Source organism: Hydractinia symbiolongicarpus, chromosome 7 (genome assembly GCF_029227915.1).
Source record: "Hydractinia symbiolongicarpus strain clone_291-10 chromosome 7, HSymV2.1, whole genome shotgun sequence".
NCBI lineage: Eukaryota > Metazoa > Cnidaria > Hydrozoa > Anthoathecata > Hydractiniidae > Hydractinia > Hydractinia symbiolongicarpus.
The window spans coordinates 21,726,601-21,753,619 of record NC_079881.1 but is presented as its reverse complement, the minus strand read 5'-3'; the positions used below and the strand labels follow the sequence as shown (position 1 = coordinate 21,753,619).

General features: G+C 48.4%; 51 non-coding genes across 51 annotated transcripts; all 51 read right to left on the bottom strand.

Annotated features, from left to right (window-relative positions):
- Nucleotides 1-91: 91 nt before the first annotated feature.
- LOC130649955 (U4 spliceosomal RNA) lies at nt 92-230 on the bottom strand. The gene has a single exon (XR_008983366.1). It is a non-coding gene; the product is annotated as a U4 spliceosomal RNA (small nuclear RNA).
- Nucleotides 231-625: 395 nt separating this feature from the next.
- LOC130650054 (U4 spliceosomal RNA) lies at nt 626-764 on the bottom strand. The gene has a single exon (XR_008983459.1). It is a non-coding gene; the product is annotated as a U4 spliceosomal RNA (small nuclear RNA).
- Nucleotides 765-1,158: 394 nt separating this feature from the next.
- Nucleotides 1,159-1,297, bottom strand: LOC130650381 (U4 spliceosomal RNA). Its single transcript, XR_008983771.1, has one exon. It is a non-coding gene; the product is annotated as a U4 spliceosomal RNA (small nuclear RNA).
- A 395-nt stretch (nt 1,298-1,692) lies between these two features.
- LOC130650380 (U4 spliceosomal RNA) lies at nt 1,693-1,831 on the bottom strand. Its single transcript, XR_008983770.1, has one exon. It is a non-coding gene; the product is annotated as a U4 spliceosomal RNA (small nuclear RNA).
- Nucleotides 1,832-2,226: 395 nt separating this feature from the next.
- Nucleotides 2,227-2,365, bottom strand: LOC130650379 (U4 spliceosomal RNA). Its single transcript, XR_008983769.1, has one exon. It is a non-coding gene; the product is annotated as a U4 spliceosomal RNA (small nuclear RNA).
- Nucleotides 2,366-2,760: 395 nt separating this feature from the next.
- LOC130650027 (U4 spliceosomal RNA) lies at nt 2,761-2,899 on the bottom strand. The gene has a single exon (XR_008983433.1). It is a non-coding gene; the product is annotated as a U4 spliceosomal RNA (small nuclear RNA).
- Nucleotides 2,900-3,294: 395 nt separating this feature from the next.
- LOC130650378 (U4 spliceosomal RNA) lies at nt 3,295-3,433 on the bottom strand. The gene has a single exon (XR_008983768.1). It is a non-coding gene; the product is annotated as a U4 spliceosomal RNA (small nuclear RNA).
- A 395-nt stretch (nt 3,434-3,828) lies between these two features.
- LOC130649846 (U4 spliceosomal RNA) lies at nt 3,829-3,967 on the bottom strand. The gene has a single exon (XR_008983262.1). It is a non-coding gene; the product is annotated as a U4 spliceosomal RNA (small nuclear RNA).
- A 395-nt stretch (nt 3,968-4,362) lies between these two features.
- On the bottom strand, nt 4,363-4,501 carry LOC130650019 (U4 spliceosomal RNA). Its single transcript, XR_008983426.1, has one exon. It is a non-coding gene; the product is annotated as a U4 spliceosomal RNA (small nuclear RNA).
- A 395-nt stretch (nt 4,502-4,896) lies between these two features.
- On the bottom strand, nt 4,897-5,035 carry LOC130649897 (U4 spliceosomal RNA). The gene has a single exon (XR_008983310.1). It is a non-coding gene; the product is annotated as a U4 spliceosomal RNA (small nuclear RNA).
- A 395-nt stretch (nt 5,036-5,430) lies between these two features.
- LOC130650058 (U4 spliceosomal RNA) lies at nt 5,431-5,569 on the bottom strand. Its single transcript, XR_008983462.1, has one exon. It is a non-coding gene; the product is annotated as a U4 spliceosomal RNA (small nuclear RNA).
- A 395-nt stretch (nt 5,570-5,964) lies between these two features.
- Nucleotides 5,965-6,103, bottom strand: LOC130650056 (U4 spliceosomal RNA). Its single transcript, XR_008983461.1, has one exon. It is a non-coding gene; the product is annotated as a U4 spliceosomal RNA (small nuclear RNA).
- A 395-nt stretch (nt 6,104-6,498) lies between these two features.
- On the bottom strand, nt 6,499-6,637 carry LOC130650377 (U4 spliceosomal RNA). The gene has a single exon (XR_008983767.1). It is a non-coding gene; the product is annotated as a U4 spliceosomal RNA (small nuclear RNA).
- Nucleotides 6,638-7,032: 395 nt separating this feature from the next.
- On the bottom strand, nt 7,033-7,171 carry LOC130650001 (U4 spliceosomal RNA). Its single transcript, XR_008983409.1, has one exon. It is a non-coding gene; the product is annotated as a U4 spliceosomal RNA (small nuclear RNA).
- A 395-nt stretch (nt 7,172-7,566) lies between these two features.
- LOC130649835 (U4 spliceosomal RNA) lies at nt 7,567-7,705 on the bottom strand. Its single transcript, XR_008983251.1, has one exon. It is a non-coding gene; the product is annotated as a U4 spliceosomal RNA (small nuclear RNA).
- A 396-nt stretch (nt 7,706-8,101) lies between these two features.
- On the bottom strand, nt 8,102-8,240 carry LOC130650375 (U4 spliceosomal RNA). Its single transcript, XR_008983766.1, has one exon. It is a non-coding gene; the product is annotated as a U4 spliceosomal RNA (small nuclear RNA).
- A 395-nt stretch (nt 8,241-8,635) lies between these two features.
- On the bottom strand, nt 8,636-8,774 carry LOC130650037 (U4 spliceosomal RNA). Its single transcript, XR_008983443.1, has one exon. It is a non-coding gene; the product is annotated as a U4 spliceosomal RNA (small nuclear RNA).
- A 395-nt stretch (nt 8,775-9,169) lies between these two features.
- On the bottom strand, nt 9,170-9,308 carry LOC130649909 (U4 spliceosomal RNA). Its single transcript, XR_008983322.1, has one exon. It is a non-coding gene; the product is annotated as a U4 spliceosomal RNA (small nuclear RNA).
- Nucleotides 9,309-9,703: 395 nt separating this feature from the next.
- Nucleotides 9,704-9,842, bottom strand: LOC130650374 (U4 spliceosomal RNA). Its single transcript, XR_008983765.1, has one exon. It is a non-coding gene; the product is annotated as a U4 spliceosomal RNA (small nuclear RNA).
- A 395-nt stretch (nt 9,843-10,237) lies between these two features.
- On the bottom strand, nt 10,238-10,376 carry LOC130649960 (U4 spliceosomal RNA). The gene has a single exon (XR_008983371.1). It is a non-coding gene; the product is annotated as a U4 spliceosomal RNA (small nuclear RNA).
- Nucleotides 10,377-10,771: 395 nt separating this feature from the next.
- Nucleotides 10,772-10,910, bottom strand: LOC130650373 (U4 spliceosomal RNA). Its single transcript, XR_008983764.1, has one exon. It is a non-coding gene; the product is annotated as a U4 spliceosomal RNA (small nuclear RNA).
- A 395-nt stretch (nt 10,911-11,305) lies between these two features.
- Nucleotides 11,306-11,444, bottom strand: LOC130650371 (U4 spliceosomal RNA). The gene has a single exon (XR_008983762.1). It is a non-coding gene; the product is annotated as a U4 spliceosomal RNA (small nuclear RNA).
- Nucleotides 11,445-11,839: 395 nt separating this feature from the next.
- On the bottom strand, nt 11,840-11,978 carry LOC130650370 (U4 spliceosomal RNA). Its single transcript, XR_008983761.1, has one exon. It is a non-coding gene; the product is annotated as a U4 spliceosomal RNA (small nuclear RNA).
- Nucleotides 11,979-12,373: 395 nt separating this feature from the next.
- On the bottom strand, nt 12,374-12,512 carry LOC130649880 (U4 spliceosomal RNA). Its single transcript, XR_008983295.1, has one exon. It is a non-coding gene; the product is annotated as a U4 spliceosomal RNA (small nuclear RNA).
- A 395-nt stretch (nt 12,513-12,907) lies between these two features.
- On the bottom strand, nt 12,908-13,046 carry LOC130650080 (U4 spliceosomal RNA). The gene has a single exon (XR_008983483.1). It is a non-coding gene; the product is annotated as a U4 spliceosomal RNA (small nuclear RNA).
- A 395-nt stretch (nt 13,047-13,441) lies between these two features.
- LOC130650007 (U4 spliceosomal RNA) lies at nt 13,442-13,580 on the bottom strand. Its single transcript, XR_008983415.1, has one exon. It is a non-coding gene; the product is annotated as a U4 spliceosomal RNA (small nuclear RNA).
- A 395-nt stretch (nt 13,581-13,975) lies between these two features.
- Nucleotides 13,976-14,114, bottom strand: LOC130650369 (U4 spliceosomal RNA). Its single transcript, XR_008983760.1, has one exon. It is a non-coding gene; the product is annotated as a U4 spliceosomal RNA (small nuclear RNA).
- Nucleotides 14,115-14,509: 395 nt separating this feature from the next.
- LOC130649943 (U4 spliceosomal RNA) lies at nt 14,510-14,648 on the bottom strand. The gene has a single exon (XR_008983355.1). It is a non-coding gene; the product is annotated as a U4 spliceosomal RNA (small nuclear RNA).
- Nucleotides 14,649-15,044: 396 nt separating this feature from the next.
- On the bottom strand, nt 15,045-15,183 carry LOC130650368 (U4 spliceosomal RNA). The gene has a single exon (XR_008983759.1). It is a non-coding gene; the product is annotated as a U4 spliceosomal RNA (small nuclear RNA).
- Nucleotides 15,184-15,578: 395 nt separating this feature from the next.
- LOC130650367 (U4 spliceosomal RNA) lies at nt 15,579-15,717 on the bottom strand. The gene has a single exon (XR_008983758.1). It is a non-coding gene; the product is annotated as a U4 spliceosomal RNA (small nuclear RNA).
- Nucleotides 15,718-16,112: 395 nt separating this feature from the next.
- LOC130650006 (U4 spliceosomal RNA) lies at nt 16,113-16,251 on the bottom strand. The gene has a single exon (XR_008983414.1). It is a non-coding gene; the product is annotated as a U4 spliceosomal RNA (small nuclear RNA).
- A 395-nt stretch (nt 16,252-16,646) lies between these two features.
- LOC130650366 (U4 spliceosomal RNA) lies at nt 16,647-16,785 on the bottom strand. The gene has a single exon (XR_008983757.1). It is a non-coding gene; the product is annotated as a U4 spliceosomal RNA (small nuclear RNA).
- A 395-nt stretch (nt 16,786-17,180) lies between these two features.
- On the bottom strand, nt 17,181-17,319 carry LOC130649884 (U4 spliceosomal RNA). The gene has a single exon (XR_008983298.1). It is a non-coding gene; the product is annotated as a U4 spliceosomal RNA (small nuclear RNA).
- Nucleotides 17,320-17,714: 395 nt separating this feature from the next.
- Nucleotides 17,715-17,853, bottom strand: LOC130650365 (U4 spliceosomal RNA). The gene has a single exon (XR_008983756.1). It is a non-coding gene; the product is annotated as a U4 spliceosomal RNA (small nuclear RNA).
- Nucleotides 17,854-18,248: 395 nt separating this feature from the next.
- Nucleotides 18,249-18,387, bottom strand: LOC130650364 (U4 spliceosomal RNA). Its single transcript, XR_008983755.1, has one exon. It is a non-coding gene; the product is annotated as a U4 spliceosomal RNA (small nuclear RNA).
- A 395-nt stretch (nt 18,388-18,782) lies between these two features.
- Nucleotides 18,783-18,921, bottom strand: LOC130649859 (U4 spliceosomal RNA). The gene has a single exon (XR_008983275.1). It is a non-coding gene; the product is annotated as a U4 spliceosomal RNA (small nuclear RNA).
- Nucleotides 18,922-19,316: 395 nt separating this feature from the next.
- On the bottom strand, nt 19,317-19,455 carry LOC130650363 (U4 spliceosomal RNA). Its single transcript, XR_008983754.1, has one exon. It is a non-coding gene; the product is annotated as a U4 spliceosomal RNA (small nuclear RNA).
- A 395-nt stretch (nt 19,456-19,850) lies between these two features.
- Nucleotides 19,851-19,989, bottom strand: LOC130650362 (U4 spliceosomal RNA). Its single transcript, XR_008983753.1, has one exon. It is a non-coding gene; the product is annotated as a U4 spliceosomal RNA (small nuclear RNA).
- A 395-nt stretch (nt 19,990-20,384) lies between these two features.
- Nucleotides 20,385-20,523, bottom strand: LOC130650359 (U4 spliceosomal RNA). Its single transcript, XR_008983751.1, has one exon. It is a non-coding gene; the product is annotated as a U4 spliceosomal RNA (small nuclear RNA).
- A 395-nt stretch (nt 20,524-20,918) lies between these two features.
- LOC130650358 (U4 spliceosomal RNA) lies at nt 20,919-21,057 on the bottom strand. The gene has a single exon (XR_008983750.1). It is a non-coding gene; the product is annotated as a U4 spliceosomal RNA (small nuclear RNA).
- Nucleotides 21,058-21,452: 395 nt separating this feature from the next.
- On the bottom strand, nt 21,453-21,591 carry LOC130649832 (U4 spliceosomal RNA). The gene has a single exon (XR_008983248.1). It is a non-coding gene; the product is annotated as a U4 spliceosomal RNA (small nuclear RNA).
- A 395-nt stretch (nt 21,592-21,986) lies between these two features.
- On the bottom strand, nt 21,987-22,125 carry LOC130650357 (U4 spliceosomal RNA). Its single transcript, XR_008983749.1, has one exon. It is a non-coding gene; the product is annotated as a U4 spliceosomal RNA (small nuclear RNA).
- Nucleotides 22,126-22,520: 395 nt separating this feature from the next.
- LOC130649873 (U4 spliceosomal RNA) lies at nt 22,521-22,659 on the bottom strand. The gene has a single exon (XR_008983289.1). It is a non-coding gene; the product is annotated as a U4 spliceosomal RNA (small nuclear RNA).
- A 395-nt stretch (nt 22,660-23,054) lies between these two features.
- Nucleotides 23,055-23,193, bottom strand: LOC130649833 (U4 spliceosomal RNA). Its single transcript, XR_008983249.1, has one exon. It is a non-coding gene; the product is annotated as a U4 spliceosomal RNA (small nuclear RNA).
- A 395-nt stretch (nt 23,194-23,588) lies between these two features.
- Nucleotides 23,589-23,727, bottom strand: LOC130649924 (U4 spliceosomal RNA). The gene has a single exon (XR_008983337.1). It is a non-coding gene; the product is annotated as a U4 spliceosomal RNA (small nuclear RNA).
- Nucleotides 23,728-24,122: 395 nt separating this feature from the next.
- On the bottom strand, nt 24,123-24,261 carry LOC130650069 (U4 spliceosomal RNA). Its single transcript, XR_008983473.1, has one exon. It is a non-coding gene; the product is annotated as a U4 spliceosomal RNA (small nuclear RNA).
- Nucleotides 24,262-24,657: 396 nt separating this feature from the next.
- LOC130649858 (U4 spliceosomal RNA) lies at nt 24,658-24,796 on the bottom strand. The gene has a single exon (XR_008983274.1). It is a non-coding gene; the product is annotated as a U4 spliceosomal RNA (small nuclear RNA).
- Nucleotides 24,797-25,191: 395 nt separating this feature from the next.
- LOC130650356 (U4 spliceosomal RNA) lies at nt 25,192-25,330 on the bottom strand. Its single transcript, XR_008983748.1, has one exon. It is a non-coding gene; the product is annotated as a U4 spliceosomal RNA (small nuclear RNA).
- A 395-nt stretch (nt 25,331-25,725) lies between these two features.
- LOC130649839 (U4 spliceosomal RNA) lies at nt 25,726-25,864 on the bottom strand. Its single transcript, XR_008983255.1, has one exon. It is a non-coding gene; the product is annotated as a U4 spliceosomal RNA (small nuclear RNA).
- Nucleotides 25,865-26,259: 395 nt separating this feature from the next.
- On the bottom strand, nt 26,260-26,398 carry LOC130649902 (U4 spliceosomal RNA). The gene has a single exon (XR_008983315.1). It is a non-coding gene; the product is annotated as a U4 spliceosomal RNA (small nuclear RNA).
- A 395-nt stretch (nt 26,399-26,793) lies between these two features.
- Nucleotides 26,794-26,932, bottom strand: LOC130650355 (U4 spliceosomal RNA). The gene has a single exon (XR_008983747.1). It is a non-coding gene; the product is annotated as a U4 spliceosomal RNA (small nuclear RNA).
- Between the last annotated feature and the right edge of the window lie 87 nt (nt 26,933-27,019).

The window sequence follows — 27,019 nt, the reverse complement described above, 5'->3', positions numbered from 1 at the left end:
CATTCGGAAGCGAGCAAACAAGAATTTTTGCGCTTTTCTTGCATTCGACGCAGTCTTCGTGAGCTCAGCAGATTTCTATTTTTAGGCATGGTCCCAGTGGGAACCTCCAAATATTGCAACGCCGGCGATGTTTCACGCCGTCATGCGGGATATTGGGAAAAGTTTTCAATTAACAATCACCACGCCTCGGTTAAACCTCATTGGCTATGGTAATGCCACTGCGCAAAGCTAAACCAACAAGAACGGCAACCATCGCGTGCTTCTTTAACGTTATCGATTGCTTGTGGTTACGGCATTTTGGTCCCCATCTCGCCTTTCCCTTGTGCCACTTAAACAGTTTTCATATTCATAGCCGAACTAAGACAAGTGTCCGTTGTCGTCGTGAGAGTAAGGGCCAGTGCCGCAACGAGCGCTTTGTCTCCACCACTGATTCGCCATTTACACCTAGAATGCCCACCGTCTGCGGAAGTGACCAGTTGCGTTGAAAAGAGGCGATGCATAATGTGTCCTGCTTTACACGAAAGGGTTTTTCTCCATTCGGAAGCGAGCAAACAAGAATTTTTGCGCTTTTCTTGCATTCGACGCAGTCTTCGTGAGCTCAGCAGATTTCTATTTTTAGGCATGGTCCCAGTGGGAACCTCCAAATATTGCAACGCCGGCGATGTTTCACGCCGTCATGCGGGATATTGGGAAAAGTTTTCAATTAGCAATCACCACGCCTCGCTTAAACCTCATTGGCTATGGTAATGCCACTGCGCAAAGCTAACCCAACAAGAACGGCAACCATCGCGTGCTTCTTTAACGTTATCGATTGCTTGTGGTTACGGCATTTTGGTCCCCATCTCGCCTTTCCCTTGTGCCACTTAAACAGTTTTCATATTCATAGTCGAACAAGACAAGTGTCCGTTGTCGTCGTGAGAGTAAGGGCCAGTGCCGCAACGAGCGCTTTGTCTCCACCACTGATTCGCCATTTACACCTAGAATGCCCACCGTCTGCGGAAGTGACCAGTTGCGTTGAAAAGAGGCGATGCATAATGTGTCCTGCTTTACACGAAAGGGTTCTTCTCCATTCGGAAGCGAGCAAACAAGAATTTTTGCGCTTTTCTTGCATTCGACGCAGTCTTCGTGAGCTCAGCAGATTTCTATTTTTAGGCATGGTCCCAGTGGGAACCTCCAAATATTGCAACGCCGGCGATGTTTCACGCCGTCATGCGGGATATTGGGAAAAGTTTTCAATTAGCAATCACCACGCCTCGGTTAAACCTCATTGGCTATGGTAATGCCACTGCGCAAAGCTAACCCAACAAGAAGGGCAACCATCGCGTGCTTCTTTAACGTTATCGATTGCTTGTGGTTACGGCATTTTGGTCCCCATCTCGCCTTTCCCTTGTGCCACTTAAACAGTTTTCATATTCATAGCCGAACTAAGACAAGTGTCCGTTGTCGTCGTGAGAGTAAGGGCCAGTGCCGCAACGAGCGCTTTGTCTCCACCACTGATTCGCCATTTACACCTAGAATGCCCACCGTCTGCGGAAGTGACCAGTTGCGTTGAAAAGAGGCGATGCATAATGTGTCCTGCTTTACACGAAAGGGTTCTTCTCCATCCGGAAGCGAGCAAACAAGAATTTTTGCGCTTTTCTTGCATTCGACGCAGTCTTCGTGAGCTCAGCAGATTTCTATTTTTAGGCATGGTCCCAGTGGGAACCTCCAAATATTGCAACGCCGGCGATGTTTCACGCCGTCATGCGGGATATTGGGAAAAGTTTTCAATTAGCAATCACCACGCCTCGGTTAAACCTCATTGGCTATGGTAATGCCACTGCGCAAAGCTAACCCAACAAGAACGGCAACCATCGCGTGCTTCTTTAACGTTATCGATTGCTTGTGGTTACGGCATTTTGGTCCCCATCTCGCCTTTCCCTTGTGCCACTTAAACAGTTTTCATATTCATAGCCGAACTAAGACAAGTGTCCGTTGTCGTCGTGAGAGTAAGGGCCAGTGCCGCAACGAGCGCTTTGTCTCCACCACTGATTCGCCATTTACACCTAGAATGCCCACCGTCTGCGGAAGTGACCAGTTGCGTTGAAAAGAGGCGATGCATAATGTGTCCTGCTTTACACGAAAGGGTTCTTCTCCATTCGGAAGCGAGCGAACAAGAATTTTTGCGCTTTTCTTGCATTCGACGCAGTCTTCGTGAGCTCAGCAGATTTCTATTTTTAGGCATGGTCCCAGTGGGAACCTCCAAATATTGCAACGCCGGCGATGTTTCACGCCGTCATGCGGGATATTGGGAAAAGTTTTCAATTAGCAATCACCACGCCTCGGTTAAACCTCATTGGCTATGGTAATGCCACTGCGCAAAGCTAACCCAACAAGAACGGCAACCATCGCGTGCTTCTTTAACGTTATCGATTGCTTGTGGTTACGGCATTTTGGTCCCCATCTCGCCTTTCCCTTGTGCCACTTAAACAGTTTTCATATTCATAGCCGAACTAAGACAAGTGTCCGTTGTCGTCGTGAGAGTAAGGGCCAGTGCCGCAACGAGCGCTTTGTCTCCACCACTGATTCGCCATTTACACCTAGAATGCCCACCGTCTGCGGAAGTGACCAGTTGCGTTGAAAAGAGGCGATGCATAATGTGTCCTGCTTTACACGAAAGGGTTCTTCTCCATTCGGAAGCGAGCAAACAAGAATTTTTGCGCTTTTCTTGCATTCGACGCAGTCTTCGTGAGCTCAGCAGATTTCTATTTTTAGGCATGGTCCCAGTGGGAACCTCCAAATATTGCAACGCCGGCGATGTTTCACGCCGTCATGCGGGATATTGGGAAAAGTTTTCAATTAGCAATCACCACGCCTCGGTTAAACGTCATTGGCTATGGTAATGCCACTGCGCAAAGCTAAACCAACAAGAACGGCAACCATCGCGTGCTTCTTTAACGTTATCGATTGCTTGTGGTTACGGCATTTTGGTCCCCATCTCGCCTTTCCCTTGTGCCACTTAAACAGTTTTCATATTCATAGTCGAACTAAGACAAGTGTCCGTTGTCGTCGTGAGAGTAAGGGCCAGTGCCGCAACGAGCGCTTTGTCTCCACCACTGATTCGCCATTTACACCTAGAATGCCCACCGTCTGCGGAAGTGACCAGTTGCGTTGAAAAGAGGCGATGCATAATGTGTCCTGCTTTACACGAAAGGGTTCTTCTCCATTCGGAAGCGAGCAAACAAGAATTTTTGCGCTTTTCTTGCATTCGACGCAGTCTTCGTGAGCTCAGCAGATTTCTATTTTTAGGCATGGTCCCAGTGGGAACCTCCAAATATTGCAACGCCGGCGATGTTTCACGCCGTCATGCGGGATATTGGGAAAAGTTTTCAATTAGCAATCACCACGCCTCGGTTAAACCTCATTGGCTATGGTAATGCCACTGCGCAAAGCTAACCCAACAAGAACGGCAACCATCGCGTGCTTCTTTAACGTTATCGATTGCTTGTGGTTACGGCATTTTGGTCCCCATCTCGCCTTTCCCTTGTGCCACTTAAACAGTTTTCATATTCATAGCCGAACTAAAACAAGTGTCCGTTGTCGTCGTGAGAGTAAGGGCCAGTGCCGCAACGAGCGCTTTGTCTCCACCACTGATTCGCCATTTACACCTAGAATGCCCACCGTCTGCGGAAGTGACCAGTTGCGTTGAAAAGAGGCGATGCATAATGTGTCCTGCTTTACACGAAAGGGTTCTTCTCCATTCGGAAGCGAGCAAACAAGAATTTTTGCGCTTTTCTTGCATTCGACGCAGTCTTCGTGAGCTCAGCAGATTTCTATTTTTAGGCATGGTCCCAGTGGGAACCTCCAAATATTGCAACGCCGGCGATGTTTCACGCCGTCATGCGGGATATTGGGAAAAGTTTTCAATTAGCAATCACCACGCCTCGGTTAAACCTCATTGGCTATGGTAGTGCCACTGCGCAAAGCTAACCCAACAAGAACGGCAACCATCGCGTGCTTCTTTAACGTTATCGATTGCTTGTGGTTACGGCATTTTGGTCCCCATCTCGCCTTTCCCTTGTGCCACTTAAACAGTTTTCATATTCATAGCCGAACTAAGACAAGTGTCCGTTGTCGTCGTGAGAGTAAGGGCCAGTGCCGCAACGAGCGCTTTGTCTCCACCACTGATTCGCCATTTACACCTAGAATGCCCACCGTCTGCGGAAGTGACCAGTTGCGTTGAAAAGAGGCGATGCATAATGTGTCCTGCTTTACACGAAAGGGTTCTTCTCCATTCGGAAGCGAGCAAACAAGAATTTTTGCGCTTTTCTTGCATTCGACGCAGTCTTCGTGAGCTCAGCAGATTTCTATTTTTAGGCATGGTCCCAGTGGGAACCTCCAAATATTGCAACGCCGGCGATGTTTCACGCCGTCATGCGGGATATTGGGAAAAGTTTTCAATTAGCAATCACCACGCTTCGGTTAAACCTCATTGGCTATGGTAATGCCACTGCGCAAAGCTAACCCAACAAGAACGGCAACGATCGCGTGCTTCTTTAACGTTATCGATTGCTTGTGGTTACGGCATTTTGGTCCCCATCTCGCCTTTCCCTTGTGCCACTTAAACAGTTTTCATATTCATAGCCGAACTAAGACAAGTGTCCGTTGTCGTCGTGAGAGTAAGGGCCAGTGCCGCAACGAGCGCTTTGTCTCCACCACTGATTCGCCATTTACACCTAGAATGCCCACCGTCTGCGGAAGTGACCAGTTGCGTTGAAAAGAGGCGATGCATAATGTGTCCTGCTTTACACGAAAGGGTTCTTCTCCATTCGGAAGCGAGCAAACAAGAATTTTTGCGCTTTTCTTGCATTCGACGCAGTCTTCGTGAGCTCAGCAGATTTCTATTTTTAGGCATGGTCCCAGTGGGAACCTCCAAATATTGCAACGCCGGCGATGTTTCACGCCGTCATGCGGGATATTGGGAAAAGTTTTCAATTAGCAATCACCACGCCTCGGTTAAACCTCATTGGCTATGGTAAGGCCACTGCGCAAAGCTAACCCAACAAGAACGGCAACCATCGCGTGCTTCTTTAACGTTATCGATTGCTTGTGGTTACGGCATTTTGGTCCCCATCTCGCCTTTCCCTTGTGCCACTTAAACAGTTTTCATATTCATAGCCGAACTAAGACAAGTGTCCGTTGTCGTCGTGAGAGTAAGGGCCAGTGCCGCAACGAGCGCTTTGTCTCCACCACTGATTCGCCATTTACACCTAGAATGCCCACCGTCTGCGGAAGTGACCAGTTGCGTTGAAAAGAGGCGATGCATGATGTGTCCTGCTTTACACGAAAGGGTTCTTCTCCATTCGGAAGCGAGCAAACAAGAATTTTTGCGCTTTTCTTGCATTCGACGCAGTCTTCGGGAGCTCAGCAGATTTCTATTTTTAGGCATGGTCCCAGTGGGAACCTCCAAATATTGCAACGCCGGCGATGTTTCACGCCGTCATGCGGGATATTGGAAAAAGTTTTCAATTAGCAATCACCACGCCTCGCTTAAACCTCATTGGCTATGGTAATGCCACTGCGCAAAGCTAACCCAACAAGAACGGCAACCATCGCGTGCTTCTTTAACGTTATCGATTGCTTGTGGTTACGGCATTTTGGTCCCCATCTCGCCTTTCCCTTGTGCCACTTAAACAGTTTTCATATTCATAGCCGAACTAAGACAAGTGTCCGTTGTCGTCGTGAGAGTAAGGCCCAGTGCCGCAACGAGCGCTTTGTCTCCACCACTGATTCGCCATTTACACCTAGAATGCCCACCGTCTGCGGAAGTGACCAGTTGCGTTGAAAAGAGGCGATGCATAATGTGTCCTGCTTTACACGAAAGGGTTCTTCTCCATTCGGAAGCGAGCAAACAAGAATTTTTGCGCTTTTCTTGCATTCGACGCAGTCTTCGTGAGCTCAGCAGATTTCTATTTTTAGGCATGGTCCCAGTGGGAACCTCCAAATATTGCAACGCCGGCGATGTTTCACGCCGTCATGCGGGATATTGGAAAAAGTTTTCAATTAGCAATCACCACGCCTCGCTTAAACCTCATTGGCTATGGTAATGCCACTGCGCAAAGCTAACCCAACAAGAACGGCAACCATCGCGTGCTTCTTTAACGTTATCGATTGCTTGTGGTTACGGCATTTTGGTCCCCATCTCGCCTTTCCCTTGTGCCACTTAAACAGTTTTCATATTCATAGCCGAACTAAGACAAGTGTCCGTTGTCGTCGTGAGAGTAAGGCCCAGTGCCGCAACGAGCGCTTTGTCTCCACCACTGATTCGCCATTTACACCTAGAATGCCCACCGTCTGCGGAAGTGACCAGTTGCGTTGAAAAGAGGCGATGCATAATGTGTCCTGCTTTACACGAAAGGGTTCTTCTCCATTCGGAAGCGAGCAAACAAGAATTTTTGCGCTTTTCTTGCATTCGACGCAGTCTTCGTGAGCTCAGCAGATTTCTATTTTTAGGCATGGTCCCAGTGGGAACCTCCAAATATTGCAACGCCGGCGATGTTTCACGCCGTCATGCGGGATATTGGGAAAAGTTTTCAATTAGCAATCACCACGCCTCGGTTAAACCTCATTGGCTATGGTAATGCCACTGCGCAAAGCTAACCCAACAAGAACGGCAACCATCGCGTGTTTCTTTAACGTTATCGATTGCTTGTGGTTACGGCATTTTGGTCCCCATCTCGCCTTTCCCTTGTGCCACTTAAACAGTTTTCATATTCATAGCCGAACTAAGACAAGTGTCCGTTGTCGTCGTGAGGGTAAGGGCCAGTGCCGCAACGAGCGCTTTGTCTCCACCACTGATTCGCCATTTACACCTAGAATGCCCACCGTCTGCGGAAGTGACCAGTTGCGTTGAAAAGAGGCGATGCATAATGTGTCCTGCTTTACACGAAAGGGTTCTTCTCCATTCGGAAGCGAGCAAACAAGAATTTTTGCGCTTTTCTTGCATTCGACGCAGTCTTCGTGAGCTCAGCAGATTTCTATTTTTAGGCAAGGTCCCAGTGGGAACCTGCAAATATTGCAACGCTGGCGATGTTTCACGCCGTCATGCGGGATATTGGGAAAAGTTTTCAATTAGCAATCACCACGCCTCGGTTAAACCTCATTGGCTATGGTAATGCCACTGCGCAAAGCTAACCCTACAAGAACGGCAACCATCGCGTGCTTCCTTAACGTTATCGATTGCTTGTGGTTACGGCATTTTGGTCCCCATCTCGCCTTTCCCTTGTGCCACTTAAACAGTTTTCATATTCATAGCCGAACTAAGACAAGTGTCCGTTGTCGTCGTGAGAGTAAGGGCCAGTGCCGCAACGAACGCTTTGTCTCCACCACTGATTCGCCATTTACACCTAGAATGCCCACCGTCTGCGGAAGTGACCAGTTGCGTTGAAAAAAGGCGATGCATAATGTGTCCTGCTTTACACGAAAGGGTTCTTCTCCATTCGGAAGCGAGCAAACAAGAATTTTTGCGCTTTTCTTGCATTCGACGCAGTCTTCGTGAGCTCAGCAGATTTCTATTTTTAGGCATGGTCCCAGTGGGAACCTCCAAATATTGCAACGCCGGCGATGTTTCACGCCGTCATGCGTGATATTGGGAAAAGTTTTCAATTAGCAATCACCACGCCTCGGTTAAACCTCATTGGCTATGGTAATGCCACTGCGCAAAGCTAACCCAACAAGAACGGCAACCATCGCGTGCTTCTTTAACGTTATCGATTGCTTGTGGTTACGGCATTTTGGTCCCCATCTCGCCTTTCCCTTGTGCCACTTAAACAGTTTTCATATTCATAGCCGAACTAAGACAAGTGTCCGTTGTCGTCGTGAGAGTAAGGGCCAGTGCCGCAACGAGCGCTTTGTCTCCACCACTGATTCGCCATTTACACCTAGAATGCCCACCGTCTGCGGAAGTGACCAGTTGCGTTGAAAAGAGGCGATGCATAATAAGTCCTGCTTTACACGAAAGGGTTCTTTTCCATTCGGAAGCGAGCAAACAAGAATTTTTGCGCTTTTTGTTGCATTCGACGCAGTCTTCGTGAGCTCAGCAGATTTCTATTTTTAGGCATGGTCCCAGTGGGAACCTCCAAATATTGCAACGCCGGCGATGTTTCACGCCGTCATGCGGGATATTGGGAAAAGTTTTCAATTAGCAATCACCACGCCTCGGTTAAACCTCATTGGCTATGGTAATGCCACTGCGCAAAGCTAACCCAACAAGAACGGCAACCATCGCGTGCTTCTTTAACGTTATCGATTGCTTGTGGTTACGGCATTTTGGTCCCCATCTCGCCTTTCCCTTGTGCCACTTAAACAGTTTTCATATTCATAGCCGAACTAAGACAAGTGTCCGTTGTCGTCGTGAGAGTAAGGGCCGGTGCCGCAACGAGCGCTTTGTCTCCACCACTGATTCGCCATTTACACCTAGAATGCCCACCGTCTGCGGAAGTGACCAGTTGCGTTGAAAAGAGGCGATGCATAATGTGTCCTGCTTTACACGAAAGGGTTCTTCTCCATTCGGAAGCGAGCAAACAAGAAATTTTGCGCTTTTCTTGCATTCGACGCAGTCTTCGTGAGCTCAGCAGATTTCTATTTTTAGGCATGGTCCCAGTGGGAACCTCCAAATATTGCAACGCCGGCGATGTTTCACGCCGTCATGCGGGATATTGGGAAAAGTTTTCAATTAGCAATCACCACGCGTCGGTTAAACCTCATTGGCTATGGTAATGCCACTGCGCAAAGCTAACCCAACAAGAGCGGCAACCATCGCGTGCTTCTTTAACGTTATCGATTGCTTGTGGTTACGGCATTTTGGTCCCCATCTCGCCTTTCCCTTGTGCCACTTAAACAGTTTTCATATTCATAGCCGAACTAAGACAAGTGTCCGTTGTCGTCGTGAGAGTAAGGGCCAGTGCCGCAACGAGCGCTTTGTCTCCACCACTGATTCGCCATTTACACCTAGAATGCCCACCGTCTGCGGAAGTGACCAGTTGCGTTGAAAAGAGGCGATGCATAATGTGTCCTGCTTTACACGAAAGGGTTCTTCTCCATTCGGAAGCGAGCAAACAAGAATTTTTGCGCTTTTCTTGCATTCGACGCAGTCTTCGTGAGCTCAGCAGATTTCTATTTTTAGGCATGGTCCCAGTGGGAACCTCCAAATATTGCAACGCCGGCGATGTTTCACGCCGTCATGCGGGATATTGGAAAAAGTTTTCAATTAGCAATCACCACGCCTCGGTTAAACCTCATTGGCTATGGTAATGCCACTGCGCAAAACTAACCCAACAAGAACGGCAACCATCGCGTGCTTCTTTAACGTTATCGATTGCTTGTGGTTACGGCATTTTGGTCTCCATCTCGCCTTTCCCTTGTGCCGCTTAAACAGTTTTCATATTCATAGCCGAACTAAGACAAGTGTCCGTTGTCGTCGTGAGAGTAAGGGCCAGTGCCGCAACAAGCGCTTTGTCTCCACCACTGATTCGCCATTTACACCTAGAATGCCCACCGTCTGCGGAAGTGACCAGTTGCGTTGAAAAGAGGCGATGCATAATGTGTCCTGCTTTACACGAAAGGGTTCTTCTCCATTCGGAAGCGAGAAAACAAGAATTTTTGCGCTTTTCTTGCATTCGACGCAGTCTTCGTGAGCTCAGCAGATTTCTATTTTTAGGCATGGTCCCAGTGGGAACCTCCAAATATTGCAACGCCGGCGATGTTTCACGCCGTCATGCGGGATATTGGGAAAAGTTTTCAATTAGCAATCACCACGCCTCGGTTAAACCTCATTGGCTATGGTAATGCCACTGCGCAAAGCTAACCCAACAAGAACGGCAACCATCGCGTGCTTCTTTAACGTTATCGATTGCTTGTGGTTACGGCATTTTGGTCCCCATCTCGCCTTTCCCTTGTGCCACTTAAACAGTTTTCATATTCATAGCCGAACTAAGACAAGTGTCCGTTGTCGTCGTGAGAGTAAGGGCCAGTGCCGCAACGAGCGCTTTGTCTCCACCACTGATTCGCCATTTACACCTAGAATGCCCACCGTCTGCGGAAGTGACCAGTTGCGTTGAAAAGAGGCGATGCATAATGTGTCCTGCTTTACACGAAAGGGTTCTTCTCCATTCGGAAGCGAGCAAACAAGAACTTTTGCGCTTTTCTTGCATTCGACGCAGTCTTCGTGAGCTCAGCAGATTTCTATTTTTAGGCATGGTCCCAGTGGGAACCTCCAAATATTGCAACGCCGGCGATGTTTCACGCCGTCATGCGGGATATTGGGAAAAGTTTTCAATTAGCAATCACCACGCCTCGGTTAAACCTCATTGGCTATGGTAATGCCACTGCGCAAACCTAACCCAACAAGAACGGCAACCATCGCGTGCTTCTTTAACGTTATCGATTGGTTGTGGTTACGGCATTTTGGTCCCCATCTCGCCTTTCCCTTGTGCCACTTAAACAGTTTTCATATTCATAGCCGAACTAAGACAAGTGTCCGTTGTCGTCGTGAGAGTAAGGGCCAGTGCCGCAACGAGCGCTTTGTCTCCACCACTGATTCGCCATTTACACCTAGAATGCCCACCGTCTGCGGAAGTGACCAGTTGCGTTGAAAAGAGGCGATGCATAATGTGTCCTGCTTTACACGAAAGGGTTCTTCTCCATTCGGAAGCGAGCAAACAAGAAATTTTGCGCTTTTCTTGCATTCGACGCAGTCTTCGTGAGCTCAGCAGATTTCTATTTTTAGGCATGGTCCCAGTGGGAACCTCCAAATATTGCAACGCCGGCGATGTTTCACGCCGTCATGCGGGATATTGGGAAAAGTTTTCAATTAGCAATCACCACGCCTCGGTTAAACCTCATTGGCTATGGTAATGCCACTGCGCAAAGCTAACCCAACAAGAACGGCAACCATCGCGTGCTTCTTTAACGTTATCGATTGCTTGTGGTTACGGCATTTTGGTCCCCATCTCGCCTTTCCCTTGTGCCACTTAAACAGTTTTCATATTCATAGCCGAACTAAGACAAGTGTCCGTTGTCGTCGTGAGAGTAAGGGCCAGTGCCGCAACGAGCGCTTTGTCTCCACCACTGATTCGCCATTTACACCTAGAATGCCCACCGTCTGCGGAAGTGACCAGTTGCGTTGAAAAGAGGCGATGCATAATGTGTCCTGCTTTACACGAAAGGGTTCTTTTCCATTCGGAAGCGAGCAAACAAGAATTTTTGCGCTTTTCTTGCATTCGACGCAGTCTTCGTGAGCTCAGCAGATTTCTATTTTTAGGCATGGTCCCAGTGGGAACCTCCAAATATTGCAACGCCGGCGATGTTTCACGCCGTCATGCGGGATATTGGGAAAAGTTTTCAATTAGCAATCACCACGCCTCGGTTAAACCTCATTGGCTATGGTAATGCCACTGCGCAAAGCTAACCCAACAAGAACGGCAACCATCGCGTGCTTCTTTAACGTTATCGATTGCTTGTGGTTACGGCATTTTGGTCCCCATCTCGCCTTTCCCTTGTGCCACTTAAACAGTTTTCATATTCATAGCCGAACTAAGACAAGTGTCCGTTGTCGTCGTGAGAGTAAGGGCCAGTGCCGCAACGAGCGCTTTGTCTCCACCACTGATTCGCCATTTACACCTAGAATGCCCACCGTCTGCGGAAGTGACCAGTTGCGTTGAAAAGAGGCGATGCATAATGTGTCCTGCTTTACACGAAAGGGTTCTTCTCCATTCGGAAGCGAGCAAACAAGAATTTTTGCGCTTTTCTTGCATTCGACGCAGTCTTCGTGAGCTCAGCAGATTTCTATTTTTAGGCATGGTCCCAGTGGGAACCTCCAAATATTGCAACGCCGGCGATGTTTCACGCCGTCATGCGGGATATTGGGAAAAGTTTTCAATTAGCAATCACCACGCCTCGGTTAAACCTCATTGGCTATGGTAATGCCACTGCGCAAAGCTAACCCAACAAGAACGGCAACCATCGCGTGCTTCTTTAACGTTATCGATTGCTTGTGGTTACGGCATTTTGGTCCCCATCTCGCCTTTCCCTTGTGCCACTTAAACAGTTTTCATTTTCATAGCCGAACTAAGACAAGTGTCCGTTGTCGTCGTGAGAGTAAGGGCCAGTGCCGCAACGAGCGCTTTGTCTCCACCACTGATTCGCCATTTACACCTAGAATGCCCACCGTCTGCGGAAGTGACCAATTGCGTTGAAAAGAGGCGATGCATAATGTGTCCTGCTTTACACGAAAGGGTTCTTCTCCATTCGGAAGCGAGCAAACAAGAATTTTTGCGCTTTTCTTGCATTCGACGCAGTCTTCGTGAGCTCAGCAGATTTCTATTTTTAGGCATGGTCCCAGTGGGAACCTCCAAATATTGCAACACCGGCGATGTTTCACGCCGTCATGCGGGATATTGGGAAAAGTTTTCAATTAGCAATCACCACGCCTCGGTTAAACCTCATTGGCTATGGTAATGCCACTGCGCAAAGCTAACACAACAAGAACGGCAACCATCGCGTGCTTCTTTAACGTTATCGATTGCTTGTGGTTACGGCATTTTGGTCCCCATCTCGCCTTTCCCTTGTGCCACTTAAACAGTTTTCATATTCATAGCCGAACTAAGACAAGTGTCCGTTGTCGTCGTGAGAGTAAGGGCCAGTGCCGCAACGAGCGCTTTGTCTCCACCACTGATTCGCCATTTACACCTAGAATGCCCACCGTCTGCGGAAGTGACCAGTTGCGTTGAAAAGAGGCGATGCATAATGTGTCCTGCTTTACACGAAAGGGTTCTTCTCCATTCGGAAGCGAGCAAACAAGAATTTTTGCGCTTTTCTTGCATTCGACGCAGTCTTCGTGAGCTCAGCAGATTTCTATTTTTAGGCATGGTCCCAGTGGGAACCTCCAAATATTGCAACGCCGGCGATGTTTCACGCCGTCATGCGGGATATTGGGAAACGTTTTTAAATAGCAATCACCACGCCTCGGTTAAACTTCATTGGCTATGGTAATGCCACTGCGCAAAGCTAACCCAACAAGAACGGCAACCATCGCGTGCTTCTTTAACGTTATCGATTGCTTGTGGTTACGGCATTTTGGTCCCCATCTCGCCTTTCCCTTGTGCCACTTAAACAGTTTTCATATTCATAGCCGAACTAAGACAAGTGTCCGTTGTCGTCGTGAGAGTAAGGGCCAGTGCCGCAACGAGCGCTTTGTCTCCACCACTGATTCGCCATTTACACCTAGAATGCCCACCGTCTGCGGAAGTGACCAGTTGCGTTGAAAAGAGGCGATGCATAATGTGTCCTGCTTTACACGAAAGGGTTCTTCTCCATTCGGAAGCGAGCAAACAAGAATTTTTGCGCTTTTCTTGCATTCGACGCAGTCTTCGTGAGCTCAGCAGATTTCTATTTTTAGGCATGGTCCCAGTGGGAACCTCCAAATATTGCAACGCCGGCGATGTTTCACGCCGTCATGCGGGATATTGGGAAAAGTTTTTAAATAGCAATCACCACGCCTCGGTTAAACCTCATTGGCTATGGTAATGCCACTGCGCAAAGCTAACCCAACAAGAACGGCAACCATCGCGTGCTTCTTTAACGTTATCGATTGCTTGTGGTTACGGCATTTTGGTCCCCATCTCGCCTTTCCCTTGTGCCACTTAAACAGTTTTCATATTCATAGCCGAACTAAGACAAGTGTCCGTTGTCGTCGTGAGAGTAAGGGCCAGTGCCGCAACGAGCGCTTTGTCTCCACCACTGATTCGCCATTTACACCTAGAATGCCCACCGTCTGCGGAAGTGACCAGTTGCGTTGAAAAGAGGCGATGCATAATGTGTCCTGCTTTACACGAAAGGGTTCTTCTCCATCCGGAAGCGAGCAAACAAGAATTTTTGCGCTTTTCTTGCATTCGACGCAGTCTTCGTGAGCTCAGCAGATTTCTATTTTTAGGCATGGTCCCAGTGGGAACCTCCAAATATTGCAACGCCGGCGATGTTTCACGCCGTCATGCGGGATATTGGGAAAAGTTTTCAATTAGCAATCACCACGCCTCGGTTAAACCTCATTGGCTATGGTAATGCCACTGCGCAAAGCTAAGCCAACAAGAGCGGCAACCATCGCGTGCTTCTTTAACGTTATCGATTGCTTGTGGTTACGGCATTTTGGTCCCCATCTCGCCTTTCCCTTGTGCCACTTAAACAGTTTTCATATTCATAGCCGAACTAAGACAAGTGTCCGTTGTCGTCGTGAGAGTAAGGGCCAGTGCCGCAACGAGCGCTTTGTCTCCACCACTGATTCGCCATTTACACCTAGAATGCCCACCGTCTGCAGAAGTGACCAGTTGCGTTGAAAAGAGGCGATGCATAATGTGTCCTGCTTTACGCGAAAGGATTCTTCTCCATCCGGAAGCGAGCAAACAAGAATTTTTGCGCTTTTCCTGCATTCGACGCAGTCTTCGTGAGCTCAGCAGATTTCTATTTTTAGGCATGGTCCCAGTGAGAACCTCCAAATATTGCAACGCCGGCGATGTTTCACGCCGTCATGCGGGATATTGGGAAAAGTTTTCAATTAGCAATCACCACGCCTCGGTTAAACCTCATTGGCTATGGTAATGCCACTGCGCAAAGCCAACCCAACAAGAACGGCAACCATCGCGTGCTTCTTTAACGTTATCGATTGCTTGTGGTTACGGCATTTTGGTCCCCATCTCGCCTTTCCCTTGTGCCACTTAAACAGTTTTCATATTCATAGCCGAACTAAGACAAGTGTCCGTTGTCGTCGTGAGAGTAAGGGCCAGTGCCGCAACGAGCGCTTTGTCTCCACCACTGATTCGCCATTTACACCTAGAATGCCCGCCGTCTGCGGAAGTGACCAGTTGCGTTGAAAAGAGGCGATGCATAATGTGTCCTGCTTTACACGAAAGGGTTCTTCTCCATTCGGAAGCGAGCAAACAAGAATTTTTGCGCTTTTCTTGCATTCGACGCAGTCTTCGTGAGCTCAGCAAGATTTCTATTTTTAGGCATGGTCCCAGTGGGAACCTCCAAATATTGCAACGCCGGCGATGTTTCACGCCGTCATGCGGGATATTGGGAAAAGTTTTCAATTAGCAATCACCACGCCTCGGTTAAACCTCATTGGCTATGGTAATGCCACTGCGCAAAGCTAACCCAACAAGAACGGCAACCATCGCGTGCTTCTTTAACGTTATCGATTGCTTGTGGTTACGGCATTTTGGTCCCCATCTCGCCTTTCCCTTGTGCCACTTAAACAGTTTTCATATTCATAGCCGAACTAAGACAAGTGTCCGTTGTCGTCGTGAGAGTAAGGGCCAGTGCCGCAACGAGCGCTTTGTCTCCACCACTGATTCGCCATTTACACCTAGAATGCCCACCGTCTGCGGAAGTGACCAGTTGCGTTGAAAAGAGGCGATGCATAATGTGTCCTGCTTTACACGAAAGGGTTCTTCTTCATTCGGAAGCGAGCAAACAAGAATTTTTGCGCTTTTCTTGCATTCGACGCAGTCTTCGTGAGCTCAGCAGATTTCTATTTTTAGGCATGGTCCCAGTGGGAACCTCCAAATATTGCAACGCCGGCGATGTTTCACGCCGTCATGCGGGATATTGGGAAAAGTTTTCAATTAGCAATCACCACGCCTCGGTTAAACCTCATTGGCTATGGTAATGCCACTGCGCAAAGCTAACCCAACAAGAACGGCAACCATCGCGTGCTTCTTTAACGTTATCGATTGCTTGTGGTTACGGCATTTTGGTCCCCATCTCGCCTTTCCCTTGTGCCACTTAAACAGTTTTCATATTCATAGCCGAACTAAGACAAGTGTCCGTTGTCGTCGTGAGAGTAAGGGCCAGTGCCGCAACGAGCGCTTTGTCTCCACCACTGATTCGCCATTTACACCTAGAATGCCCACCGTCTGCGGAAGTGACCAGTTGCGTTGAAAAGAGGCGATGCATAATGTGTCCTGCTTTACACGAAAGGGTTCTTCTCCATTCGGAAGCGAGCAAACAAGAATTTTTGCGCTTTTCTTGCATTCGACGCAGTCTTCGTGAGCTCAGCAGATTTCTATTTTTAGGCATGGTCCCAGTGGGAACCTCCAAATATTGCAACGCCGGCGATGTTTCACGCCGTCATGCGGGATATTGGGAAAAGTTTTTAAATAGCAATCACCACGCCTCGGTTAAACCTCATTGGCTATGGTAATGCCACTGCGCAAAGCTAACCCAACAAGAACGGCAACCATCGCGTGCTTCTTTAACGTTATCGATTGCTTGTGGTTACGGCATTTTGGTCCCCATCTCGCCTTTCCCTTGTGCCACTTAAACAGTTTTCATATTCATAGCCGAACTAAGACAAGTGTCCGTTGTCGTCGTGAGAGTAAGGGCCAGTGCCGCAACGAGCGCTTTGTCTCCACCACTGATTCGCCATTTACACCTAGAATGCCCACCGTCTGCGGAAGTGACCAGTTGCGTTGAAAAGAGGCGATGCATAATGTGTCCTGCTTTACACGAAAGGGTTCTTCTCCATCCGGAAGCGAGCAAACAAGAATTTTTGCGCTTTTCTTGCATTCGACGCAGTCTTCGTGAGCTCAGCAGATTTCTATTTTTAGGCATGGTCCCAGTGGGAACCTCCAAATATTGCAACGCCGGCGATGTTTCACGCCGTCATGCGGGATATTGGGAAAAGTTTTCAATTAGCAATCACCACGCCTCGGTTAAACCTCATTGGCTATGGTAATGCCACTGCGCAAAGCTAACCCAACAAGAACGGCAACCATCGCGTGCTTCTTTAACGTTATCGATTGCTTGTGGTTACGGCATTTTGGTCCCCATCTCGCCTTTCCCTTGTGCCACTTAAACAGTTTTCATATTCATAGCCGAACTAAGACAAGTGTCCGTTGTCGTCGTGAGAGTAAGGGCCAGTGCCGCAAGGAGCGCTTTGTCTCCACCACTGATTCGCCATTTACACCTAGAATGCCCACCGTCTGCAGAAGTGACCAGTTGCGTTGAAAAGAGGCGATGCATAATGTGTCCTGCTTTACGCGAAAGGGTTCTTCTCCATCCGGAAGCGAGCAAACAAGAATTTTTGCGCTTTTCCTGCATTCGACGCAGTCTTCGTGAGCTCAGCAGATTTCTATTTTTAGGCATGGTCCCAGTGAGAACCTCCAAATATTGCAACGCCGGCGATGTTTCACGCCGTCATGCGGGATATTGGGAAAAGTTTTCAATTAGCAATCACCACGCCTCGGTTAAACCTCATTGGCTATGGTAATGCCACTGCGCAAAGCTAACCCAACAAGAACGGCAACCATCGCGTGCTTCTTTAACGTTATCGATTGCTTGTGGTTACGGCATTTTGGTCCCCATCTCGCCTTTCCCTTGTGCCACTTAAACAGTTTTCATATTCATAGCCGAACTAAGACAAGTGTCCGTTGTCGTCGTGAGAGTAAGGGCCAGTGCCGCAACGAGCGCTTTGTCTCCACCACTGATTCGCCATTTACACCTAGAATGCCCACCGTCTGCGGAAGTGACCAGTTGCGTTGAAAAGAGGCGATGCATAATGTGTCCTGCTTTACACGAAAGGGTTCTTCTCCATTCGGAAGCGAGCAAACAAGAATTTTTGCGCTTTTCTTGCATTCGACGCAGTCTTCGTGAGCTCAGCAGATTTCTATTTTTAGGCATGGTCCCAGTGGGAACCTCCAAATATTGCAACGCCGGCGATGTTTCACGCCGTCATGCGGGATATTGGGAAAAGTTTTCAATTAGCAATCACCACGCCTCGGTTAAACCTCATTGGCTATGGTAATGCCACTGCGCAAAGCTAACCCAACAAGAACGGCAACCATCGCGTGCTTCTTTAACGTTATCGATTGCTTGTGGTTACGGCATTTTGGTCCCCATCTCGCCTTTCCCTTGTGCCACTTAAACAGTTTTCATATTCATAGCCGAACTAAGACAAGTGTCCGTTGTCGTCGTGAGAGTAAGGGCCAGTGCCGCAACGAGCGCTTTGTCTCCACCACTGATTCGCCATTTACACCTAGAATGCCCACCGTCTGCGGAAGTGACCAGTTGCGTTGAAAAGAGGCGATGCATAATGTGTCCTGCTTTACACGAAAGGGTTCTTTTCCATTCGGAAGCGAGCAAACAAGAATTTTTGCGCTTTTCTTGCATTCGACGCAGTCTTCGTGAGCTCAGCAGATTTCTATTTTTAGGCATGGTCCCAGTGGGAACCTCCAAATATTGCAACGCCGGCGATGTTTCACGCCGTCATGCGGGATATTGGGAAAAGTTTTCAATTAGCAATCACCACGCCTCGGTTAAACCTCATTGGCTATGGTAATGCCACTGCGCAAAGCTAACCCAACAAGAACGGCAACCATCGCGTGCTTCTTTAACGTTATCGATTGCTTGTGGTTACGGCATTTTGGTCCCCATCTCGCCTTTCCCTTGTGCAACTTAAACAGTTTTCATATTCATAGCCGAACTAAGACAAGTGTCCGTTGTCGTCGTGAGAGTAAGGGCCAGTGCCGCAACGAGCGCTTTGTCTCCACCACTGATTCGCCATTTACACCTAGAATGCCCACCGTCTGCGGAAGTGACCAGTTGCGTTGAAAAGAGGCGATGCATAATGTGTCCTGCTTTACACGAAAGGGTTCTTCTCCATTCGGAAGCGAGCAAACACGAATTCTTGCGCTTTTCTTGCATTCGACGCAGTCTTCGTGAGCTCAGCAGATTTCTATTTTTAGGCATGGTCCCAATGGGAACCTCCAAATATTGCAACGCCGGCGATGTTTCACGCCGTCATGCGGGATATTGGGAAAAGATTTCAATTAGCAATCACCACGCCTCGGTTAAACCTCATTGGCTATGGTAATGCCACTGCGCAAAGCTAATCCAACAAGAACGGCAACCATCGCGTGCTTCTTTAACGTTATCGATTGCTTGTGGTTACGGCATTTTGGTCCCCATCTCGCCTTTCCCTTGTGCCACTTAAACAGTTTTCATATTCATAGCCGAACTAAGACAAGTGTCCGTTGTCGTCGTGAGAGTAAGGGCCAGTGCCGCAACGAGCGCTTTGTCTCCACCACTGATTCGCCATTTACACCTAGAATGCCCACCGTCTGCGGAAGTGACCAGTTGCGTTGAAAAGAGGCGATGCATAATGTGTCCTGCTTTACACGAAAGGGTTCTTCTCCATTCGGAAGCGAGCAAACAAGAATTTTTGCGCTTTTCTTGCATTCGACGCAGTCTTCGTGAGCTCAGCAGATTTCTATTTTTAGGCATGGTCCCAGTGGGAACCTCCAAATATTGCAACGCCGGCGATGTTTCACGCCGTCATGCGGGATATTGGGAAAAGTTTTCAATTAGCAATCACCACGCCTCGGTTAAACCTCATTGGCTATGGTAATGCCACTGCGCAAAGCTAACCCAACAAGAACGGCAACCATCGCGTGCTTCTTTAACGTTATCGATTGCTTGTGGTTACGGCATTTTGGTCCCCATCTCGCCTTTCCCTTGTGCCACTTAAACAGTTTTCATATTCATAGCCGAACTAAGACAAGTGTCCGTTGTCGTCGTGAGAGTAAGGGCCAGTGCCGCAACGAGCGCTTTGTCTCCACCACTGATTCGTCATTTACACCTAGAATGCCCACCGTCTGTGGAAGTGACCAGTAGCGTTGAAAAGAGGCGATGCATAATGTGTCCTGCTTTACACGAAAGGGTTCTTCTCCATCCGGAAGCGAGCAAACAAGAATTTTTGCGCTTTTCTTGCATTCGACGCAGTCTTCGTGAGCTCAGCAGATTTCTATTTTTAGGCATGGTCCCAGTGGGAACCTCCAAATATTGCAACGCCGGCGATGTTTCACGCCGTCATGCGGGATATTGGGAAAAGTTTTCAATTAGCAATCACCACGCCTCGGTTAAACCTCATTGGCTATGGTAATGCCACTGCGCAAAGCTAACCCAACAAGAACGGCAACCATCGCGTGCTTCTTTAACGTTATCGATTGCTTGTGGTTACGGCATTTTGGTCCCCATCTCGCCTTTCCCTTGTGCCACTTAAACAGTTTTCATATTCATAGCCGAACTAAGACAAGTGTCCGTTGTCGTCGTGAGAGTAAGGGCCAGTGCCGCAACGAGCGCTTTGTCTCCACCACTGATTCGCCATTTACACCTAGAATGCCCACCGTCTGCGGAAGTGACCAGTTGCGTTGAAAAGAGGCGATGCATAATGTGTCCTGCTTTACACGAAAGGGTTCTTCTCCATCCGGAAGCGAGCAAACAAGAATTTTTGCGCTTTTCTTGCATTCGACGCAGTCTTCGTGAGCTCAGCAGATTACTATTTTTAGGCATGGTCCCAGTGGGAACCTCCAAATATTGCAACGCCGGCGATGTTTCACGCCGTCATGCGGGATATTGGGAAAAGTTTTCAATTAGCAATCACCACGCCTCGGTTAAACCTCATTGGCTATGGTAATGCCACTGCGCAAAGCTAACCCAACAAGAACGGCAACCATCGCGTGCTTCTTTAACGTTATCGATTGCTTGTGGTTACGGCATTTTGGTCCCCATCTCGCCTTTCCCTTGTGCCACTTAAACAGTTTTCATATTCATAGCCGAACTAAGACAAGTGTCCGTTGTCGTCGTGAGAGTAAGGGCCAGTGCCGCAACGAGCGCTTTGTCTCCACCACTGATTCGCCATTTACACCTAGAATGCCCACCGTCTGCGGAAGTGACCAGTTGCGTTGAAAAGAGGCGATGCATAATGTGTCCTGCTTTACACGAAAGGGTTCTTCTCCATTCGGAAGCGAGCAAACAAGAATTTTTGCGCTTTTCTTGCATTCGACGCAGTCTTCGTGAGCTCAGCAGATTTCTATTTTTAGGCATGGTCCCAGTGGGAACCTCCAAATATTGCAACGCCGGCGATGTTTCACGCCGTCATGCGGGATATTGGGAAAAGTTTTCAATTAGCAATCACCACGCCTCGGTTAAACCTCATTGGCTATGGTAATGCCACTGCGCAAAGCTAACCCAACAAGAACGGCAACCATCGCGTGCTTCTTTAACGTTATCGATTGCTTGTGGTAACGGCATTTTGGTCCCCATCTCGCCTTTCCCTTGTGCCACTTAAACAGTTTTCATATTCATAGCCGAACTAAGACAAGTGTCCGTTGTCGTCGTGAGAGTAAGGGCCAGTGCCGCAACGAGCGCTTTGTCTCCACCACTGATTCGCCATTTACACCTAGAATGCCCACCGTCTGCGGAAGTGACCAGTTGCGTTGAAAAGAGGCGATGCATAATGTGTCCTGCTTTACACGAAAGGGTTCTTCTCCATTCGGAAGCGAGCAAACAAGAATTTTTGCGCTTTTCTTGCATTCGACGCAGTCTTCGTGAGCTCAGCAGATTTCTATTTTTAGGCATGGTCCCAGTGGGAACCTCCAAATATTGCAACGCCGGCGATGTTTCACGCCGTCATGCGGGATATTGGGAAAAGTTTTCAATTAGCAAACACCACGCCTCGGTTAAACCTCATTGGCTATGGTAATGCCACTGCGCAAAGCTAACCCAACAAGAACGGCAACCATCGCGTGCTTCTTTAACGTTATCGATTGCTTGTGGTTACGGCATTTTGGTCCCCATCTCGCCTTTCCCTTGTGCAACTTAAACAGTTTTCATATTCATAGCCGAACTAAGACAAGTGTCCGTTGTCGTCGTGAGAGTAAGGGCCAGTGCCGCAACGAGCGCTTTGTCTCCACCACTGATTCGCCATTTACACCTAGAATGCCCACCGTCTGCGGAAGTGACCAGTTGCGTTGAAAAGAGGCGATGCATAATGTGTCCTGCTTTACACGAAAGGGTTCTTCTCCATTCGGAAGCGAGCAAACACGAATTCTTGCGCTTTTCTTGCATTCAACGCAGTCTTCGTGAGCTCAGCAGATTTCTATTTTTAGGCATGGTCCCAGTGGGAACCTCCAAATATTGCAACGCCGGCGATGTTTCACGCCGTCATGCGGGATATTGGGAAAAGTTTTCAATTAGCAATCACCACGCCTCGGTTAAACCTCATTGGCTATGGTAATGCCACTGCGCAAAGCTAACCCAACAAGAACGGCAACCATCGCGTGCTTCTTTAACGTTATCGATTGCTTGTGGTTACGGCATTTTGGTCCCCATCTCGCCTTTCCCTTGTGCCACTTAAACAGTTTTCATATTCATAGCCGAACTAAGACAAGTGTCCGTTGTCGTCGTGAGAGTAAGGGCCAGTGCCGCAACGAGCGCTTTGTCTCCACCACTGATTCGCCATTTACACCTAGAATGCCCACCGTCTGCGGAAGTGACCAGTTGCGTTGAAAAGAGGCGATGCATAATGTGTCCTGCTTTACACGAAAGGGTTCTTCTCCATTCGGAAGCGAGCAAACAAGAATTTTTGCGCTTTTCTTGCATTCGACGCAGTCTTCGTGAGCTCAGCAGATTTCTATTTTTAGGCATGGTCCCAGTGGGAACCTCCAAATATTGCAACGCCGGCGATGTTTCACGCCGTCATGCGGGATATTGGGAAAAGTTTTCAATTAGCAATCACCACGCCTCGGTTAAACCTCATTGGCTATGGTAATGCCACTGCGCAATGCTAACCCAACAAGAACGGCAACCATCGCGTGCTTCTTTAACGTTATCGATTGCTTGTGGTTACGGCATTTTGGTCCCCATCTCGCCTTTCCCTTGTGCCACTTAAACAGTTTTCATATTCATAGCCGAACTAAGACAAGTGTCCGTTGTCGTCGTGAGAGTAAGGGCCAGTGCCGCAACGAGCGCTTTGTCTCCACCACTGATTCGTCATTTACACCTAGAATGCCCACCGTCTGCGGAAGTGACCAGTTGCGTTGAAAAGAGGCGATGCATAATGTGTCCTGCTTTACACGAAAGGGTTCTTCTCCATCCGGAAGCGAGCAAACAAGAATTTTTGCGCTTTTCTTGCATTCGACGCAGTCTTCGTGAGCTCAGCAGATTTCTATTTTTAGGCATGGTCCCAGTGGGAACCTCCAAATATTGCAACGCCGGCGATGTTTCACGCCGTCATGCGAGATATTGGGAAAAGTTTTCAATTAGCAATCACCACGCCTCGGTTAAACCTCATTGGCTATGGTAATGCCACTGCGCAAAGCTAACCCAACAAGAACGGCAACCATCGCGTGCTTCTTTAACGTTATCGATTGCTTGTGGTTACGGCATTTTGGTCCCCATCTCGCCTTTCCCTTGTGCCACTTAAACAGTTTTCATATTCATAGCCGAACTAAGACAAGTGTCCGTTGTCGTCGTGAGAGTAAGGGCCAGTGCCGCAACGAGCGCTTTGTCTCCACCACTGATTCGCCATTTACACCTAGAATGCCCACCGTCTGCGGGAGTGACCAGTTGCGTTGAAAAGAGGCGATGCATAATGTGTCCTGCTTTACACGAAAGGGTTCTTCTCCATCCGGAAGCGAGCAAACAAGAATTTTTGCGCTTTTCTTGCATTCGACGCAGTCTTCGTGAGCTCAGCAGATTTCTATTTTTAGGCATGGTCCCAGTGGGAACCTCCAAATATTGCAACGCCGGCGATGTTTCACGCCGTCATGCGGGATATTGGGAAAAGTTTTCAATTAGCAATCACCACGCCTCGGTTAAACCTCATTGGCTATGGTAATGCCACTGCGCAAATCTAACCCAACAAGAACGGCAACCATCGCGTGCTTCTTTAACGTTATCGATTGCTTGTGGTTACGGCATTTTGGTCCCCATCTCACCTTTCCCTTGTGCCACTTAAACAGTTTTCATATTCATAGCCGAACTAAGACAAGTGTCCGTTGTCGTCGTGAGAGTAAGGGCCAGTGCCGCAACGAGCGCTTTGTCTCCACCACTGATTCGCCATTTACACCTAGAATGCCCACCGTCTGCGGAAGTGACCAGTTGCGTTGAAAAGAGGCGATGCATAATGTGTCCTGCTTTACACGAAAGGGTTCTTCTCCATCCGGAAGCGAGCAAACAAGAATTTTTGCGCTTTTCTTGCATTCGACGCAGTCTTCGTGAGCTCAGCAGATTTCTATTTTTAGGCATGGTCCCAGTGGGAACCTCCAAATATTGCAACGCCGGCGATGTTTCACGCCGTCATTCGGGATATTGGGAAAAGTTTTCAATTAGCAATCACCACGCCTCGGTTAAACCTTATTGGCTATGGTAATGCCACTGCGCAAAGCTAACCCAACAAGAACGGCAACCATCGCGTGCTTCTTTAACGTTATCGATTGCTTGTGGTTACGGCATTTTGGTCCCCATCTCGCCTTTCCCTTGTGCCACTTAAACAGTTTTCATATTCATAGCCGAACTAAGACAAGTGTCCGTTGTCGTCGTGAGAGTAAGGGCCAGTGCCGCAACGAGCGCTTTGTCTCCACCACTGATTCGCCATTTACACCTAGAATGCCCACCGTCTGCGGAAGTGACCAGTTGCGTTGAAAAGAGGCGATGCATAATGTGTCCTGCTTTACACGAAAGGGTTCTTCTCCATCCGGAAGCGAGCAAACAAGAATTTTTGCGCTTTTTGTTGCATTCGACGCAGTCTTCGTGAGCTCAGCAGATTTCTATTTTTAGGCATGGTCCCAGTGGGAACCTCCAAATATTGCAACGCCGGCGATGTTTCACGCCGTCATGCGGGATATTGAGAAAAGTTTTCAATTAGCAATCACCACGCCTCGGTTAAACCTCATTGGCTATGGTAATGCCACTGCGCAAAGCTAACCCAACAAGAGCGGCAACCATCGCGTGCTTCTTTAACGTTATCGATTGCTTGTGGTTACGGCATTTTGGTCCCCATCTCGCCTTTCCCTTGTGCCACTTAAACAGTTTTCATATTCATAGCCGAACTAAGACAAGTGTCCGTTGTCGTCGTGAGAGTAAGGGCCAGTGCCGCAACGAGCGCTTTGTCTCCACCACTGATTCGCCATTTACACCTAGAATGCCCACCGTCTGCGGAAGTGACCAGTTGCATTGAAAAGAGGCGATGCATAATGTGTCCTGCTTTACACGAAGGGGTTCTTCTCCATCCGGAAGCGAGCAAACAAGAATTTTTGCGCTTTTCTTGCATTCGACGCAGTCTTCGTGAGCTCAGCAGATTTCTATTTTTAGGCATGGTCCCAGTGGGAACCTCCAAATATTGCAACGCCGGCGATGTTTCACGCCGTCATGCGGGATATTGGGAAAAGTTTTCAATTAGCAATCACCACGCCTCGGTTAAACCTCATTGGCTATGGTAATGCCACTGCGCAAAGCTAACCCAACAAGAGCGGCAACCATCGCGTGCTTCTTTAACGTTATCGATTGCTTGTGGTTACGGCATTTTGGTCCCCATCTCGCCTTTCCCTTGTGCCACTTAAACAGTTTTCATATTCATAGCCGAACTAAGACAAGTGTCTGTTGTCGTCGTGAGAGTAAGGGCCAGTGCCGCAACGAGCGCTTTGTCTCCACTACTGATTCGCCATTTACACCTAGAATGCCCACCGTCTGCGGAAGTGACCAGTTGCGTTGAAAAGAGGCGATGCATAATGTGTCTTGCTTTACACGAAAGGGTTCTTCTCCATCCGGAAGCGAGCAAACAAGAATTTTTGCGCTTTTCTTGCATTCGACGCAGTCTTCGTGAGCTCAGCAGATTTCTATTTTTAGGCATGGTCCCAGTGGGAACCTCCAAATATTGCAACGCCGGCGATGTTTCACGCCGTCATGCGGGATATTGGAAAAAGTTTTCAATTAGCAATCACCACGCCTCGGTTAAACCTCATTGGCTATGGTAATGCCACTGCGCAAAGCTAACCCAACAAGAACGGCAACCATCGCGTGCTTCTTTAACGTTATCGATTGCTTGTGGTTACAGCATTTTGGTCCCCATCTTGCCTTTCCCTTGTGCCACTTAAACAGTTTTCATATTCATAGCCGAACTAAGACAAGTGTCCGTTGTCGTCGTGAGAGTAAGGGCCAGTGCCGCAACGAGCGCTTTGTCTCCACCACTGATTCGCCATTTACACCTAGAATGCCCACCGTCTGCGGAAGTGACCAGTTGCGTTGAAAAGAGGCGATGCATAATGTGTCCTGCTTTACACGAAAGGGTTCTTCTCCATCCGGAAGCGAGCAAACAAGAATTTTTGCGCTTTTCCTGCATTCGACGCAGTCTTCGTGAGCTCAGCAGATTTCTATTTTTAGGCATGGTCCCAGTGAGAACCTCCAAATATTGCAACGCCGGCGATGTTTCACGCCGTCATGCGGAATATTGGGAAAAGTTTTCAATTAGCAATCACCACGCCTCGGTTAAACCTCATTGGCTATGGTAATGCCACTGCGCAAAGCTAACCCAACAAGAACGGCAACCATCGCGTGCTTCTTTAACGTTATCGATTGCTTGTGGTTACGGCATTTTGGTCCCCATCTCGCCTTTCCCTTGTGCCACTTAAACAGTTTTCATATTCATAGCCGAACTAAGACAAGTGTCCGTTGTCGTCGTGAGAGTAAGGGCCAGTGCCGCAACGAGCGCTTTGTCTCCACCACTGATTCGCCATTTACACCTAGAATGCCCACCGTCTGCGGAAGTGACCAGTTGCGTTGAAAAGAGGCGATGCATAATGTGTCCTGCTTTACACGAAAGGGTTCTTCTCCATCCGGAAGCGAGCAAACAAGAATTTCTGCGCTTTTCTTGCATTCGACGCAGTCTTCGTGAGCTCAGCAGATTTCTATTTTTAGGCATGGTCCCAGTGGGAACCTCCAAATATTGCAACGCCGGCGATGTTTCACGCCGTCATGCGGGATATTGGGAAAAGTTTTCAATTAGCAATCACCACGCCTCGGTTAAACCTCATTGGCTATGGTAATGCCACTGCGCAAAGCTAACCCAACAAGAGCGGCAACCATCGCGTGCTTCTTTAACGTTATCGATTGCTTGTGGTTACGGCATTTTGGTCCCCATCTCGCCTTT